Here is a 12,442-nt window from a genome sequence, read left to right on the forward strand (position 1 = left end):
GAATTTCGGAATTATTATTGCGATTTGAAAGGGACGCGTACAATATTTTACAGCTCGGCAATCACTTATATATACAATACTACAGATGGCAGACGGGAATTTCGGAATTATTATTGCGATTTGAAAGGGACGCGTACAATATTTTACAGCTCGGCAATCACTTATATATACAATACTACAGATGGCAGACGGGAAGTTCGGAATTATTATTGCGATTTTAAAGGGACGCGTACAATATTGACAGCTCGGCAATCACTTATATATATAATACTACAGATGGCAGACGGGAAGTTCTGAATTATTATTGCGATTTTAAAGGGACGCATACAATATTGACAGCTCGGCAATAACTTATATATACAATCCTACAGATGGCAGATGTTCCTTTATCATTTACAAACAATATTGCAGCAACATTGATCGATCACATTTGATGCACATTATACACAACTATGCACTTTCATTCATGTTAGCCTGGACGTGTGCTTGTTACTATAACATCGCGTTTAGGAAATATTGATTACGCATATGAACAAACATTACAAACATGCACTGTATGTGTGATATTTGACACTTTCACATTGAGAATCATTGTTTGAAAATAACATTTCAGCAAACAACAAATAAACGCCCACTGTGAAAGCATTCGCGCCGCTCACATACAAACAGGTGAATACAATCAGCAATCATTACAAACTCACTACCATTGGACTAATTGTACTATAAATCCCCCAAACAACATGGCCAATGCATCACTTGTGATCCACATCAGATCAAGTGCTTACCTTGTTACGCTGTTTTGAAAGATGGATGACGATGACATGGTAGACGCTGCTGGTGGTGCTATTGGCGAACTAGCTGTTGGTCGAATCAGGCAGCCTCGGCGGCTCAGACCGAGACGAAGGGGTCGTCTGGTTCGAGGTCCTCGTGTCTACAGGGTGAGACCCACCTTGGAAAACATGAGTGACTTTGAGGTTTTTGATAAGTATCGGCTCGATCGCGAACAGCTCATTGGCCTTTACGAGCTTCTTAAACCTCATTTGGAGCCACGTATACAAATAAGGACTGCTGTTCCCCCCATGAGTAAGATGCTAAGCTGTCTATACGTCCTGGCCTCCGGGAGTTTTCAATCCGGAGAACTGTACATGCATGGCCTGGCTCAAGGTACATTCTCTGGGGTGTTTGATAACTTTCTGAACGCCATGGTACGTATCAGTAAGCAATACATAGGATTCCCACAGAATGATGGTGATTGGAGGCGCCTGAAGCGGGAATTCTTTGATATTGCTCAATTGCCCAATGTCTTGGGAGCCATTGATTGTACCCACATTGCGCTGCGTGCTCCAATTGATGACTTGCCCTTCAGAAATCGCAAACATTTTCATAGCCTCAACGTGCAGTATGTTTGTGACGCACGGATGAGGATTATGCATGTGTATGCGAATTTTGGAGGTGCTTGTCATGATGCCCGCATCCTCTCTCTGTCGTCCCTGTGGAGACAGTTTGAGGAAAGACAAATGCCCCCTGGTTATCTCGTTGGTGAGTATTTGTGCACAACATGGTTAATTATTTTGACAATTGCCCCTGTATTTTTTAACTGTTAGCGTCATGTTCAGCTATAGGATTAAATTTAACCATTTGTTATTTACCGACGCTAATGTCTATTTTTATTGAAATGCAGATATGTAGCATGTCTTACCTTAAGTGTTCAGATAGAGAATGCAATGTAAACATGTAGTTAGCATTTTACACAAGGTTTGGTTTAGGAGAAATACGCATATGTAGCATGTCTTAGATGAAATGGCAAGATATTATCTCATGCAATTTAACCCTGTCATTGTCTTTTTCTGCTAATGTCTATTTTTATTGAAATGCAGATATGTAGCATGTCTTACCTTAAGTGTTCATATAGAGAATGCAATGTAAACATGTAGTTAGCATTTTACACAAGGTTTGGTTTAGGAGAAATACGCATATGTAGCATGTCTTAGATGAAATGGCAACATATTATCTCATGCAATTTAACCCTGTCATTGTCTTTTTCTGCTAATGTCTATTTTTATTGAAATGCAGATATGTAGCATGTCTTACCTTAAGTGTTCATATAGAGAATGCAATGTAAACATGTAGTTAGCATTTTACACAAGGTTTGGTTTAGGAGAAATACGCATATGTAGCATGTCTTAGATGAAATGGCAAGATATTATCTCATGCAATTTAACCCTGTCATTGTCTTTTTCTGCTAATGTCTATTTTTATTGAAATGCAGATATGTAGCATGTCTTACCTTAAGTGTTCATATAGAGAATGCAATGTAAACATGTAGTTAGCATTTTACACAAGGTTTGGTTTAGGAGAAATACGCATATGTAGCATGTCTTAGATGAAATGGCAAGATATTATCTCATGCAATTTAACCCTGTCATTGTCTTTTTCTGCTAATGTCTATTTTTATTGAAATGCAGATATGTAGCATGTCTTACCTTAAGTGTTCATATAGAGAATGCAATGTAAACATGTAGTTAGCATTTTACACAAGGTTTGGTTTAGGAGAAATACGCATATGTAGCATGTCTTAGATGAAATGGCAAGATATTATCTCATGCAATTTAACCCTGTCATTGTATTTTTCTGCTAATGTCTATTTTTATTGAAAAGCAGATATGTAGCATGTCTTACCTTAAGTGTTCATATAGAGAATGCAATGTAAACATGTAGTTAGCATTTTACACAAGGTTTGGTTTAGGAGAAATACGCATATGTAGCATGTCTTAGATGAAATGGCAATATATTATCTCATGCAATTTAACCCTGTCATTTTATTTTTCTGCTAATGTCTAGTTTTATTGAAATGCAGATATGTAGCATGTCTTACCTTAAGTGTTCATATAGAGAATGCAATGTAAACATGTAGTTAGCATTTTACACAAGGTTTGGTTTAGGAGAAATACGCATATGTAGCATGTCTTCGATGAAATGGCTAGATACAGATTTAGATATAATTTTTTATTTTTTTTTTATGTTTCTGACAACTTTTAATATGGATTATGGTTTTTAAAAAATATATTTATACAACAATATACTAGTTTAAGTATTCTGTTTGAATTATGTTCTGTTCTAAATTTATAGGTGATTCTGGGTACATGAGCCGGCCTTGGCTCATTACCCCCTTGCGTAGCCCAACTGATGTGTCTGAGGAGCGCTACAATAGGGCTCATAAGAGAACCAGGGCGGTGGTTGAAAGGATGTTCGGGCTCCTGAAGATGAGATTCAGGTGCCTGGACCGTTCTGGAGGAGCACTCCAGTACAACCCAAAGAAGGTGGCTAAGATCGTTGTAGCCTGTAGCGTCCTGCATAATATTGCACAGCGGGCTGGGATGCTGCAGGCCGTCCCGGTGGACAGAGACCTCCTCAGAGATGAGGAGGATGATCCTGTTCTAGAGGGGGAATTCCAGGACGAGGGACTTGATGTCAGAGCAGACGTCATCAACCGCCACTTTAGACGGTAAATAATAGAAGTTACACTGGAGTATTTTCAATAGATGTGAACTCTAGGGAAATGACAAGTAGAGAATTGTGCAAACATGTTAGTATTGATAAAATGTTATAATAATATTTATTTCTCATAATATAGGTGATGCTCTGGGCATTGGGTCCTATAGCGAGTCTTTGCCACCTGGTTTTTATAGAGGACATCAGATGGTAAGTAGAAATGTATGGACTGTTGCTGGCATGATTTGTACACAAATACATAATATGGCATAAATTTTTAAAAATATAACTTTGTTTACACATTACTTATGTACATAATCAGAAAGGGATACTCTAGAATGACTATGGTTCAATGTCACACAGAGGTTTGTTCTGCTCAATATGACTCATCTTCACACTTGATAGAAAATAACACAGGTTCATACACAGGCTTAGTAAGCTAGTGATAGATATTTATTATGAAATGGGGGGTGGGAGAGGGGTACAGAACTGATTCACACACTTGTATGAAATCTTTATATATAATTTCTTACATTAGGGAGATGACTTAATATAAAGACTGAAAGGGAACAATTTGAAGCCTGACAGTGAAGATTTCCAAGACTGACAGTGGGGAAAAAGCCAAGATTGAAATTGAAGTATACCAATGGGATCATGTCTGGCATATTTAAATTCTGCTGACCTTGAAAACCATACAAAGACATGTTCACATGGTAAGTGCAAACTATTTGATAGAATAAGGCTGTGGAGACATCCTATTGGAGACACTTAGATGATTTTCTATTTTGTAGATGGTATTTCCCAGTCCTCTATTTAATGAACTGATGAATAAGACACCTATTGAAGATCAACTGTTTACCCCTGAATTGACATTCAAAGACCATGCATTGTCCAGGTTGGTGTACCAATGCATGCTAGTGAAGACTGTAGAATATTAGTAGCTTACATACATTAGTCATATTTAGTTCTTAATTAGATATTTAGGGATCACAATCAGACACTTAGATGATTTTACTTTTTTAGATGGTATTTCCCAGTCCTCTATTTAATGAACTGATGAATAAGACACCTATTGAAGATCAACTGTTTACCCCTGAATTGACTTTCAAAGACCATGCATTGTCCAGGTTGGTGTACCAATGCATGCTAGTGAAGACTGTAGAATATTAGTAGCTTACATACATTAGTCATATTTAGTTCTTAATTAGATATTTAGGGATCACAATCAGAAAAAGGAATACATATTATAGTTGATATAGAGGTATTTGAATGGACATGAAATATTACATTTATGTTCAGCATACATATATTGTTTACATGTGATATACATTATTATGTATAAATTTAATTTTTGAAATTTAAATATTATTTTTAATCAACAATATAATGGTGTATGTATTTCATTAATTTAAAATGAATGTAATGATTATCTTTAAAAAATGTTGATCAAAGTTAGAGCATAGACACCATATGATTTTAAATGTATTTTATGAATATTTTACAACGTGTGTATTAACTTTGTTCCATTTTTATTATTTGTCATTTCAGATTGGCATCTGATGACTTCATGGAATATTTATTTATTTTCTATTAAATATATATTTTTTTTTTAGCAGATTCTAATATATATCAATATAATCTGTAAATAAATAAAACTTGGACTCCCATGACTGGTAGTTGGCTATTTGACAAGCACATGCATAAGAGAAAATAATGCATTAATAGTAGAAAATAAAATTCTTCAGAGAATATTAAAAGATATATTTTAACATTAATTGGGGAGTCATATTCTTCAATGCTTTTATATTGAAAAAGTATATATTAAAAATATTTAGGATATGTATTAATATTATGATTGTTTTAACATTTAATAAGGTGAAGTGGTTCAATTACATGAAAGTGACAGTGTTGTTGAATGTAAAAAGAATTGTATAAGATCATGTATCTTCCTTAGGTATCTCAAAACATTATTAGAAAATATTTTACAATTATTACATTTATAAATGGTAGGTCATTTAACTTTATAATTTTTAATAATTAGTTATTGGATGCCAGGTTAATCTATGTAATTTTCTAGTGGAGTCATTTAACTATACTTAGTAATATTATGTATTTATTACAATCTTACCTCTTGGGTTAGACATCAAATATCTATATAGAATGTAATTTCCCCTTTAGTTTATTTTGTCAATGTTAAATAAAAATACAATATGTTTGGGTCCTTAAAGGGGTCATTCAAAATGTATATTTTGTATACATTGTTACAAATATCATACAAGAATTTAAACATATTTAGAATGTACTATAGAATTACATTCAGTCTTTAAATATACTTGTTAAAATAAAAATAAATGCACATATCTTAGTGAATGATATAAGGCATCTATATGCAAACAACAATCAGCATCAAAATAGCCTATGTAGAGATGTATTTAATCCACGAATATATATAATTACAATATAATGATTGAATAACAAAACATATTAAGTTGGTCAAATATAAGATTATGATACAAAATGCATACATAACATATAGCTTAATGTCCCTCTACGCTGAAGGCTAAAAAATACCTCATTTAATAAATATATTTCAGTCAGTGTGTAAAACAATCTAGAAGTTAATCTAAATTTGCTTTACTCATATGTTAGACTCATTTAGCAAAAGGAAGGTGCCTAGGTTTATGATATATTAAGCATTATTGTGAAATGTTTATTTAAAGGGACATGAACTCAAAATATACTTAAAGGTAGCCATTTAAAAAAACAATGATTTATACATTCTGAATGAGTATTCTATTTTAATCAACTTTAAAACTTGTCTCATATTATGAATGCTCATTGTGATGTTGCTATCATTACTTTAGAAATAAGGCAGTAAATAGCTAATTTATTTGCTTCAGTACTCTGGACAGAACTTGATTGTTTGGAATAATTGATGCAACAATCGTCAAGGACAACCCAGGTTTTTATTAAACAATTGTCCGTAATATAAAATATCATTATTGATTTTCAAAGAAACATAACAAGATAACTTAACATTTGATAATCGTATTAAATAATAAAGTTGATTAAAATTTAATGCTCAATCACCAATGGTAAATTTGTTTGGACAGTGTCCCTTTAAGAGCTTGAAATAGTGTATTTACTTCTCTTCCTATCTTGACATACTTTGCTTGAAAAGCATATCGAGATAGGCTCAGTAGATGAAGATTGGTGGATGCACAGAGATGCCTTATGTGATTGGCTCAACCATGTGCATTTAAATTTCTTATGTTGAGGATATATAAATACTAAGAGAAAATGATTTACATTTTAAAGTCTAAACAATCTTCTATCTCTACAGATCATTTGATACAATTGTTTGTAATGTCTCTTTAAAACTAAAGACGCCATTGCACAATAACATATATGAGCACTTCAGAGAAATACAAGCTCGAGGTTTATTTGCGAATAACAAAGCTGTAGTTTAACATTTATAAACAGATTATCAAAGTTACTGACATTCTTCCCGGAATTTTAACATTAATAAATATTGCGTTGGAAACGCATCTTCAAACACCAGATTAGCATATTTAAACATTAGTGTAATGTCACGCAATAGCACACAATCAATGTGCATTATAAATACATTTAATAGAGCAATGTCAATACTTCACAATCAATTTATTTAAAGAACAATAAAGACATACAATATTAAATGTGTATTTGTATTAAAGAAACAGACCGTTATTAAACCGAGAAATGTCTACAACATTAATAATGTGACAGGATGAGATTTTAAAGAGTATTTAATCATTAATATTTCACGGATCACGGATATTAAATCTGCGTCACACATATCCGCATGACAGGCCCATGAGTTACAAATAAGTCTACATGAAAAATGAAGTTACAGCACCACCAAGCGGTATGTGTAAGGAAGTTACTAAGATATGAAACATTAAGGAACGGCCAATCAGAGTTCATCACACAAACACAACTTGAGTCAGGATGGTCTCACAGACATTATAACAATATTTCAAACTTTTATCCAATCAGATGTACAGATAAATTGTCCCATGGTGCATCTCATGTTTACTTCACCATATAAAAGTCCATTACACGTTGCCATCTTTGTCAGTTCTCTAATGCATGCAGGCAGTCTTATATATTAATATTATTATAATATATTTAGTAGCCAACCGAGCAGGCATGTCAGTTCCCAGGTTCACCAAGGAGGAGAGCGCTGCACTGGTCCACGCCGTCAAGGACTTTTATCCCCAGCTGTTTGGGAACAAGAGGAGCTCGACAGATGCGCCTGTTAAGAAGGCCCTCTGGGAGTCTATCACCAATGCGGTTAGATTGGTGTGTGACGTCCAGAGGACCCAGGATCAGATCATGAGGAGATTCGGAGATATGAGGTTGCGTTTATCGAAAAAAGTCAACCTCATAAGGGACTGGGTACAAGCCCGTAAAAGAGGGGGCCAAAGAAAGGCCCCGCGGAAACTGTACCTACTCCCTTATGAGGTGACTTTATGCGAGCTCCTCAATCTCCGGGTCCCCAAAAGATTTAGATCCTCGCCATCCTCGGCCTCCTCTTCTTCCCTCCCAGCTGCGGGATCTGAAAGTCCTGACGCGGGGGACAGGGCAGATGCTTCTCCGTCCGGTGGCCTGGGAGGACCCGATAGAGAATCTGAACCAGGTAATTATCCAACTTCATATAATATTTATAATGTTAAAAATCCAAAATGTGTATTTAGTCAGATACTAAACCTATACAGATCTCACAACATACACTACATATGATGTTTAGATATCTGATTTTACATTAGTGATACATGAAATTGGAATGATGTTTATTGCGCTCTACAGAATATGCGTCACAGAGCGGAAATCTAATTTCGCATCCACGTTAACATGGGTTTGCGGAAAGTGGCATTGCTTTATACATGTTGGTCAAATGACGGATGCGTAATTCCGCTTGGAATCATTGCGCAATGATCGCGAAAATGGCATTTCTCATCCACGTTAACATGGGTTTGCGGAAAGTGGCATTGCTTTATACATGTTGTTAAAAATTAAATGGAAAATCTTAGATTAGTGAAGAATACAGTATTCTTATTTTAAATATTATATCTAATAAAAAACGAATAATACTAATAAATTATAACATATGGCCATCAATTGATGATTATGTAATAACAAGCATATATTCTTAAAGATACAGTAAACAACACAACTGATTGAAAATAAGAGTCCAGGATATATTTATCATTCATTTAATTGCGGAAACTATTAACTCATGGGACTACCAAAGGATTAATATTTTTCTATTGATTTGTTATTAATGTAAATATTTTAAACATGGCATGATTAGTATTAATGATATGCAATCCTCATTTAATATATTACAGATATGGATGTGGCTGCTGGATCCTCAAGCCAGGGCTTGTCACAGTATGGTATGTCTCATTTTAATTGACATTTGTCTTAGAAACATGGAATGAACATTACATACTAAATACACATTGTTCTATATTTATATGTAATGTCTATTTAATAGATGAAAATTATATAATTATTCGGATATACTTAAATAACATATTTGATTTTAATTGCATGCTCAATACCATTCATTACATCAACATATGGAGTAGATAATTCATTAACAAACAACAACATTGTGGAATCTATTTAATTTTAGATTAAAGGGATACTGAACTACAATTATTAATATTGTCTTTCACATACAGTATGCAATATTAATAAACATAAAATATAATACTATCATCATATGTGACATATTCTATTGCTAAATGTATTTTAAAATAAATAAAGTACGTTTATGTGCATCTAAATATTTGTTGACCAACCTGGGTTTATATTGATGATTGGTGGATACCTTCAACAAACAATATTTATTGAATCCAATATTCCTTATCTGCCTTTAAGATTAATATCGAACAACATTCGAATTATAATAGGAGTCAATGTTAAATCATTTTTTACAGTTTGAACATAGAAATCAATTATTTAAATTAATCATGTCAGTGTCCCTTTAAGACAAAATAGATTCATTCATCATTACATTATTTTTATTAAAAACTATTGATATATAAATCTAATTATCTGTTGGAGTTACTTTATATATATCTGCATACTCTAACAGCACCATGATTACATATTTGTAATAATAAAGTTTGTTATGTATTGTGATAAATATGTGTTGTGTCCTAAACAAGATTACTGTACATTGAAAAAATGGCTCGATGTGACACATGTTTGTTTAGATTTGTCAACAGATGCTCCTCAATATGTGGTTTGTGTGTATTCTTGTAACTTCTTAAGGACATATGACGGAATTATTCCGTCATAAAACAATTGAGCTAAGTGAAAGCTGTGTCCTTAAAGGGTTAAGAACATTGATCATTGGGTATATTTAGATATGCAATAGCAGCATCTGAGATGAATTTGATGTCTAATGTAGTCTGACATTAAACATATGTTGAATACAGATATGTTTACAGAATCCCCTTGATTCAATCAAGCATTTTCTGGTGTAATGACTGCTCTATTCTTCACATTTTAAAGTTGATTAATGTTAAAATTCTAGACAGATGTGATTTAGTGATATCCAAAATGTGTTTAATAATATATATCTATATCATTCATAGAGAGAGTTGGTGTGGGGAGCCCACAGGAATCCAGCAGTGACATAGAGCCGCCTTTGCGGTCTCCTGGTAAGTCCATTGACTCATTTATATGTAATTGAAGGTGTATTGCTAATCAATATTATGATCATGATTCCGATGAAGCATAACATTATAAAAAATCATAGAATTTATCTTCTGATTATATATTTATTTTTTATATTGAGCGATTAATAATTTCTACTTTATTATTCTACACATTTGTTATTCATAAGATGTCTAACATATGTTTTTTTAAATTTTTTTTTTTTAACAACAGTCATCAAGTGATACACACATGAGAAATCTTAAATGTTCTATGTACTATGCTTTTATGAATTTAACATTAAGACAAACAATACATTAATATTCTGATTTATTGACAATAACAAATCTATTGTCATTTGTATGCTCCATCAAAATGATGTAAATCATAACTTTGTGTGTGTATATCTTTAATGCAACATTGATGTGCGTATTTGAGCAACAGTAACATATGTTATAATATCTGATCTTAAGGTGTACACAACATGTTATGTTTTACAGAGATTGATGTCACATGTGGGATGGAGGAGGAAGAGGCTGCCTTGGAGTCTGATGGTATGTGAAATATATCTATCATGTTTCCAACATGTTTCTTTTTTTGAAATCATTTTATTGAAGACATTCAAAGTCTACAGCTTTTTCCCTTTAAAAAGGAATATTATTTGTCTGTTCAAATACACTACTGCCCCCTTTCTATATCAGGCAGCATGAAAATCTGCTTGTATATATTTTTTTAAGAATATATAATTCATGCCATCATTATGTCACATGCATATTCCATGCCAAAACACAATAATAAGTTTCACATTGTACAGACAGTCATTGAGATTCATCTGAGTGCCTATATAGATACCATATCCTCATTTCAGAATAGTTTACAGATTCAAACACACTTCGAGGTATATTGAAAACATAATCAATTTTAAATGCGTTGATTTGATGTCAGGATGTATGAGATGTTAATATATTTATTTTACATTTTCAGATGGATCCACCACTTCTGGTCATCTGGATTCCGCCCCTGCCCAGTCACAGACCCCTCCCCGTGCACACACCCCTGACCATGGCCACACCTCTGCACACACCCAGAGCCCTTCCCATCACCAAACCCATGACCATGCCCCGACCACTGCCAGCCCTTCCCATATTTCATATCCTGTCCCTCCCAAAAAACGCCCATACACCCCCCTTCGCCGCTCTCCCCGTATTCTGGCCCGTACAGCTGCCCAGACCCAAACTCCCCACTCCCCAGCTGTACGGCCTACCCTGGAGCAGCAGCTCACCACTCCCCAAGCCATTCCCATCCCTCCCCGAGCCAATCCCATCCCTCCCCCCTGTTTAAACCTTCATTGTCCTGGGTGTCAGATTGTCCTTCCCAGGCACAGCTGTAAGTATCATTCTAAATACACTTTATAAGATACTTAAAGGTACAGTGAAGTTAAATTGGTTAAATTGTGATTCAAATCCAGCATGCAATGTTAAGCCAATGTATAATAGAATACTCTTATGAATTATTCGTCATTCTCTTGATATATTAATTGAAAACAACTTATTCCTATAATTAGTTTAAACAATAAAATAAATGTGGCCATCATTTCTTTATTGTTGGATGAATGTATCCATCAACCAGCATGCACAAACAAGGTTCATCAACAAATATTGGCTTCCATAAAAACCAACATTCTTGCATTCAAAATATAGCTTGACAATTAAAACATATAATGAATATGTGTAATTTCTAAAGATTTGTCATGTCATGCTCTATCTGAATCAGTCCATTAAATATTTAGGTTCAGTGTCCCTTTAATTGGATATCACTACATATACCAAACACCACTACTTGGATACAAAATTTTATGTCCAAATGTGGATACATTATCTCTTGTCTAACCCAGTGGGAATGTAATTTCTTCTGGTTGCTATGTTTACACAGCTTGTCCTCAATGCCAAAATGTTTAAGGATATGTGTGCCTACCACAGTCTAAATTGAATTTTTAAATTGCTAATGTAAGTACAATGTAAATCCTTTAACAAGATTTGATACACTCAAGCTGTATAAGTGGATCATCTAAAACCAATTAAAGGGTTCAACATGTTTGAGTAACATGAGCCTTTAATGATTTCTGTCTGTCTGAATAACCTAATTCATGTGTAAAGAATATATGAAAAATAATTGATGTAAATAATTATTTGTCTTTATGATGACAATGTATGTATTAAAATCTTTTATTCTGTTG

Source organism: Bombina bombina, chromosome 6 (genome assembly GCF_027579735.1).
Source record: "Bombina bombina isolate aBomBom1 chromosome 6, aBomBom1.pri, whole genome shotgun sequence".
Taxonomy (NCBI): Eukaryota; Metazoa; Chordata; class Amphibia; order Anura; family Bombinatoridae; genus Bombina; species Bombina bombina.